At 48.3% G+C, this 7,500-nt stretch overlaps 1 pseudogene; it reads left to right on the top strand.

Annotated features, from left to right (window-relative positions):
* LOC133394579 (large subunit ribosomal RNA) overlaps positions 1–1,590 on the top strand; it is a 7,091-nt pseudogene extending 5,501 nt beyond the window's left edge.
* Positions 1,591–7,500: the final 5,910 nt, after the last annotated feature.

Here is a 7,500-nt window from a genome sequence, read left to right as displayed (position 1 = left end):
CACCACAAGCAAGAAACGGTTATCCCGGCCGTTCGTTCGCCGGAACGACATGGCGGTACGGCCGGCCTCAACAACCCGCTGGATGGCGCTCACTGTCGACCGCCCTCGACGAAATCCGAACTGCCGGTCCGACAGTCGGGGTGAAGACGGCTCCTCGAGGTGTTCATTGAGGCGATTCAGGATGAGGCGCTCAAGTACCTTCCCCAGTGCGTCGAGCATGCAGAGGGGTCGGTACGAGCTGCTCTCTCCCGGAGGCTTCCCCTGCTTCGGCAGCAACACCAGTCGTTGCCTCTTCCACTGCGCCGGAAACGAAGCGCGGTTGAGGCAATCCTGGTACAGGACCCGGAAGACCTCCGGGAACAACATGATGGCCGTCTTCACTGCCGCATTCGGGATGCCATCGAGCCCTGGTGCTTTGCGATTTGCCATCTGGCTCGCGATGAGCAGCAGCTCGTCGTCCGTTACCGGTGCAATTCCCGCCGTTGTTGTTACTCCCTCGACGCTTCCAACGTTGCTCAGCTGCGACCAGTCACAGGGCGGATGCTCAGGGAAGAGGTCGGACACAATGCGTTCGAGGACGACCCGGTCCGCTTCTGAAGGCGTCCGACTGCCCCGGAGCCGGGACATGACGACACGGTATCCTGCCCCGAACGCATTCTCTTCTGCAATTTCGATCAGCTCCTGGAACAAGTTCCGCTTGCTAGCTCGAATTGCTCTACTGAGCTCCGCCCTTGCTGTCCTGTGCTCAGCTGCTGCTATGCTGCGCTCCTCCAAATCAGCCGTCCGCAGCATCCGGTCACGGGCAACCTCGCAGTTGTTCCTCAGGCGAGCCAGGAGGGGAGACCACCAAAAGATGTTCCGATGCGGGTCTTGGTGCAGTCGGGTAACCCGTTGCATCGTCTCGTCGCAGGCCTTGAGCATGGCTGCGATCATACCCTCACAGGGATAACTGGCTTGTGGCCGCCAAGCGTTCATAGCGACGTGGCTTTTTGATCCTTCGATGTCGGCTCTTCCTATCATTGTGAAGCAAAATTCACCAAGCGTAGGATTGTTCACCCTTTCAAGGGAACGTGAGCTGGGTTTAGACCGTCGTGAGACAGGTTAGTTTTACCCTACTGGTGTGTGCTTATAGTCGCTATCTTAACGGAATTCCTGTGCAGTACGAGAGGAACCACAGGTACGGACCACTGGCTCAATACTAGTCCGACCGGACTTTGGTATGACGCTACGTCCGCTGGATTATGCCTGAACGCCTCTAAGGTCGTAGCCAATCCGAGCTGATAGCGCTTCTCAAACCCATTAGGTGTTCGGAAGCTAGCGGGCCTAACAACCCTCTGAGATCCGTTGGAGTCTGCGTCTGCAGCCCGGCGTCTCATCCCGCTATACCTAGGCCGCAACGAGTGGAGTTCGCTGCACGTGTTAGTACCGTAACTGGGAACGCCGTTGGCTTGAGCTCTGCCCAACGTGGATATACCTAGTTTCGACACCTATCAACCGCCCGCAAACGACGGGACTTCAGGCTGGGAGCTGCGAGTTGTAGAGATGCGTTCGCATCGATCCTCTCAGGCGACCCATGCTTGGTGGTTTGTCCGTGTGCCCCTTCCTCGATGTGCGCAAGCTCGTCTTGGTCTGGGGACCACGTCGACACAGGGGATACTTTTGTGAGAGCAAGAGTGTACTTAGTTGAGTGTAGCAAGGGATCGCGTGCCCCTTCCTCGATGGCGCAACGAACCATCTTGGTCTGGGGACCGTGGTGCCGTGCTCTGGTGAAGCTTGGTGCGTGCTCTTTCCTTGTCAGACGAGTGACTTGACTTGGTCTGGAGACCGTTCCTTTACACTAGTGGACAAGAGCTGGCTACTTCCGTGTCAGACGAGTGACTTGACACGGTATGGAGCGGAACACGTAACACTAGTGAGCTTGTCGGCGTGCCTCGTTCTCGACTTGATTGTCTTGATGTGAGAAACGTGCCGACCAAACCAGTAAGCTTACACACCTGCTCGTTACAAGTTGTATAAGTTAATCCGTTTGGGCCGGTTGCCTTGCACATGATGGTGTTGTTGACCATGTTCGGTTAACACGTCGTGTGTCGAGGTGGCCGGCCTTGGTAGTAGGATGTCTTGTGCATGTGACGTGTTGACCTGGTTTGGTCGATGTGTCGTCGTGTACGAGATGACCTACTTACCCGTCAGTTGTCCAAGTTGTATCATGTGTTGACTTAGTTGACGTGTCATGTGCATGGATGATTGGCGTACGGGTCATGTATGGTGCACTTGCTTCAGTTGAAGGGATGTACTAGTACAGTTATATTAATTGTTTATTTCACGATCTGGTCTTTTGGCTGGATCGCGAAAAAAACGCTTAGTCCCAAATCTTGAACTCGAGAGGAGAGCGCTGATGACAACCTTTTGGACTGGAGCTCCCTAGAATTCGGCTTTTTCCTACTTTAAAGGGATGCACTGTTGTATGTATTGTTTATTCACGATCTGGTCGTTGGATTGGATCGTGAAAAAAAAACGCTAAGTCCCAGATCCTGAACTCGACAGGAAAGCGCTGATGGCAAACATTTTGACTGGAAGTCCCTAGAAAACGGCTTTTTCCTTATTGGCATTATGTGGCACGTTTATTGTGGCTAGAACATTAATTATCCCCCAAATGGCACCAACGCTTGGCGAAAGTCTCGAAATACTCCTATCCCGACGCACCAGGAACCGCAACACGATGCAAAATAAATTGCACGAGCTGCTGATACTTGTACCATGCACGGTACACGGTACCAAAATATACCCCTGAAGGTGTGCAATTTGGTGCTATCCTAGGAAATTTGTTTGGGCAAGCCTAGCTACGCGTGTCGCACGTTGCATGGTCGTCGATCAGAGGTATGCAAAAGCACCTATCTAGGGGAATTACTTTATGTTCTAGTAGCAAGTTCGATTTTCCGGTCCAGCACGGCAGTAATCCTGCATGCATACACTCCATGTACCAAAAATGTATCAACCTAGGCGTTGCTCAGTAGCTTTTGGCGGCACATGTAAAAAGTATTCGAGTTCAGATTCTTGGAACTTTGCGTATTGTTCAAAACTAATAACGAAAACTAAATTATAAATGGGTAAAAGGCTAGGCGTTTCTCAGTAGCTTTTTTGCGCCACGTGGCAAAAGTATTCGAGTTCAGATTTCTGGGACTTAGCGTATTTTTCAAAATTGATTATGCAAATTGAAGTACAAATGGGGCATTAGCTAGGCGTTGCCCAGTAGCTTTTGGCGCCACATGGAGGAAGTAGTCGAGTTCAAATTTCTGGGACGTAGCGTAGTTTTCAATCATAATAAACCGAATCAAACATAAAAATCATGAAACTTACACCACGTCCCTAGGTTATGCACAAAACGTAACGATAAAGTGCCGGCCAGGTTAGAGGTGCACCAAAATTGTGTACCGATTAGGAAAAGTACTCTATGTTCCTATGACTTGGGTGAAAAGTGTTGATTAACTGCTGGTTAGGATAGACAGTTGCTTATCGTACACATCGCAAACGAACACCCCTTAGTGAGCAGTAGCAGAAGTCGATGGAACAAAGCGAATGCATTACAAACTGATCAAGTAAAATAAGGAACGCTACGTACTAGGACTTCTTTCCAAGAATGGTGTCCGCGACGGGAGGGCAAGCGTCCTTCCCAGGTTTCCCTAGTAAACCTTGTATGGTAAACATACCCAAGCGTGTCCGTAAGCACGCAACGATAGTCACGAACGAGCACATACCTAGGGAAAGTACTCTACGTACTAGGACTTCTGTCCAAGAATGGTGTCCGCGACGGTCGGGCACTGTGACGCAATTACCAAATCCTAGAATCGTACAAGCAGTGTGTACAAACATAAACATTAACGCGTTCGCTCGGGCTGCGCCGTCCGTGTTGAACACAAATGTGGGTGATTATATGAGTGGATAGACAAAAACATGCGTGGCGAAGACAGTTTTCTGCACGATGTGCACATAGCTCATTTCGTCGTCCCGGGCTAATGGAACAACACAAAAATATCGAGTATCTTTCTAGGTTTCTGTTATAAAAGGACAGGCCAAAAGGTGACCGGTTGAGATAAGCATTTTAAGCATACAAGCACTTAATTGCAACTTTTGATACAAAAACTAAGAACGTACACGTAGATTGTATCAACATGGACATCCATGATCGCGTACGCCCGGGCTGCGCCCTCCGTGTTGTACTTTCCCTGATTGGTACACAATTTTGGTGCAAGTGTACCAACATGGACATCTATGAACGCGTACGCTCGAGCTGCACCCTCCGTCTTGTACTTTCCCTGATCGGTACACAGTTTTGGTGCACGGCTATCCCGACCGGCAACTTGTACCAACATCGACATCCATGAACGCGTACGTAGCGTACTTTCCCTGATCGGTACACAATGTTGGTGCACGGCATAGGAAATGGGCTTAAAATGGTCAAACTCAATCCATTTCCACTAAAGATAGTCAATAACAGCTGTGCCGATGAAGTAGGGCACGATGCAAGTCAATGTTATTTAATGAATTACATGTTCACCATACATTTTAGTACAAAATTGCTCGGTCAGACCTACAAAGTGCTATATCTCGAATACTAAACGTCGCAGATGGGTGTCGTAGAACAATTTTAAGTTCGTCAAACGATTCTACATCCGATTCTGGATAGTGGTTTTTCGACCACTTTTCAACATTTTGTGACACCCCGAACCTAGGGGCAGCTCCCTAGCTTTTTTCAAAAATGTGCACCGAACGGGCCAGAGAGCTCGAGTAGTCGAAAATTTTTTTTTTGCTAAAACCCCTCAAAACGTGTCAGGAACGCACCCTAGATGATGAAAAGTGCAACCAGAATGTCAATCGACAACATGCCCGGGGGTACAAATTTGCTATACGCGTCCCTAGGTAGGGTACTTTTTCATACAAACATCAACGTGTACGGTGCACAAAGTGCGCGGAACAAAAATTGCTCGGTCAGACCTGGTACGGGCCATAACTCGAATACTAAACGTCGCAGATGGGTGTCGTAGAACAATTTTAAGTTCGTCTAATGATTCTACATCCGATTCTGGATAGTGGTTTTTCGACCACTTTTCAACATTTTGTGACACCCCGAACCTAGGGGCAGCTCCCTAGCTTTTTTCAAAAATGTGCACCGAACGGGCCAGAGAGCTCGAGTAGTCGAAAATTTTTTTTTTGCTAAAACCCCTCAAAACGTGTCAGGAACGCACCCTAGATGATGAAAAGTGCAACCAGAATGTCAATCGACAACATGCCCGGGGGTACAAATTTGCTCTACGCGTCCCTAGGTAGGGTACTTTTTCATACAAACATCAAAGTGTACGGTGCACAAAGTGCGCGGAACAAAAATTGCTCGGTCAGACCTGGTACGGGCCATAACTCGAATACTAAACGTCGCAGATGGGTGTCGTAGAACAATTTTAAGTTCGTCTAACGATTCTACATCCGATTCTGGATAGTGGTTTTTCGACCACTTTTCAACATTTTGTGACACCCCGAACCTAGGGGCAGCTCCCTAGCTTTTTTCAAAAATGTGCACCGAACGGGCCAGAGAGCTCGAGTAGTCGAAAATTTTTTTTTTGCTAAAACCCCTCAAAACGTGTCAGGAACGCACCCTAGATGATGAAAAGTGCAACCAGAATGTCAATCGACAACATGCCCGGGGGTACAAATTTGCTCTACGCGTCCCTAGGTAGGGTACTTTTTCATACAAACATCAAAGTGTACGGTGCACAAAGTGCGCGGAACAAAAATTGCTCGGTCAGACCTAGGACGGGCCATAACTCGAATACTAAACGTCGCAGATGGGTGTCGTAGAACAATTTTAAGTTCGTCTAATGATTCTACATCCGATTCTGGATAGTGGTTTTTCGACCACTTTTCAACATTTTGTGACACCCCGAACCTAGGGGCAGCTCCCTAGCTTTTTTCAAAAATGTGCACCGAACGGGCCAGAGAGCTCGAGTAGTCGAAAATTTTTTTTTTGCTAAAACCCCTCAAAACGTGTCAGGAACGCACCCTAGATGATGAAAAGTGCAACCAGAATGTCAATCGACAACATGCCCGGGGGTACAAATTTGCTCTACGCGTCCCTAGGTAGGGTACTTTTTCATACAAACATCAAAGTGTACGGTGCACAAAGTGCGCGGAACAAAAATTGCTCGGTCAGACCTGGTACGGGCCATAACTCGAATACTAAACGTCGCAGATGGGTGTCGTAGAACAATTTTAAGTTCGTCTAACGATTCTACATCCGATTCTGGATAGTGGTTTTTCGACCACTTTTCAACATTTTGTGACACCCCGAACCTAGGGGCAGCTCCCTAGCTTTTTTCAAAAATGTGCACCGAACGGGCCAGAGAGCTCGAGTAGTCGAAATTTTTTTTTTTGCTAAAACCCCTCAAAACGTGTAGAAAACTGATTTTAGATGATAAAAAGTGCAACCAGAACGTCAAACGACAACTTTGTTGGGGGTACCCTTTTTACTCTACGGGCCACTAGCTTAGGCGCGCCAACAGCGCTTTTCTCTCGGGTTCCCATTTTTTGCCCTCCTGGGATTATGATCATTTACTCATTGCCTACTATAGGGAAGGTACCTTGCTTCGAGGTCAAAAATGAAGATTTCACCAAATCGTAGTTTTAACCTCTATTTAGTCGTAGGAGCATGGTTTGCAGTGTCCGTGGGTCATATAAGCCCCCGTTTGGGTCATACGTCCCCTCCCCGATGAAAATCGTCATATGACTATAGGCCGAACTTATGAAGCAAAAGTGGTGTCTGGTGGGTTCTGCCGATGATCTTAACCTATGATTTTGAGTTTCCACTCTTTCAAAACGTTTCCTGGAGCAGTACATCACGGGTCTACGGACCCAAAGACTTCGTTGCGATGGTTTCAAGCATAAAAGTTGTAACAGCTAAGGGTTTTTAATACGCGTATATTAAATCATTGCTTGAAACTAAGCTTCGTTGTCTTTAAACTCTGCAAGACCAATCGAACTTCTTAGGGAAACTCGAAGGATTCACGCTAAGCCGGTGGTGCAGGGCACATAGCGTGATGAAACCGGGTTTCCCTACCAAATGTGGCATATTTTTTCCCTGAGAGCGAAGCTCAGACCCACGTAGGGGAGAGCGAAGTGGAACTTAAATGTTCAATGCAGCAAATGTTCGCCATGCGGATAAACAAGTTGGAATAGTTCAATGTAGTGTAATGCAAACACGAATCGCAAATAACGATACGGGACCCAGAAGCAATTCTGCGGATCCCTCGGGGAGTGGTGAGTTGATATAAATTAGAGGTGAAAATCCAAGTTGTTCGGGCTCCGGCTCGGCTGCCGATACGAGGTTCCTGTTGAGCTTGTTTGTACATCGCGCAGAGGCGCCGTTCGGTTCTAGCAATGATTCCCGCCACCATGTTCCATGCGTGCAGAGATCCGTTAGAGCTCGTTCAATGTGTCCCGCCGTGATTACGA

Source organism: Anopheles gambiae, assembly GCF_943734735.2.
Source record: "Anopheles gambiae chromosome X unlocalized genomic scaffold, idAnoGambNW_F1_1 X_unloc_20, whole genome shotgun sequence".
Taxonomy (NCBI): domain Eukaryota; kingdom Metazoa; phylum Arthropoda; class Insecta; order Diptera; family Culicidae; genus Anopheles; species Anopheles gambiae.
Note: the sequence above shows the minus strand (reverse complement) of the source record. Positions and strands in the feature narration are given on the sequence as shown.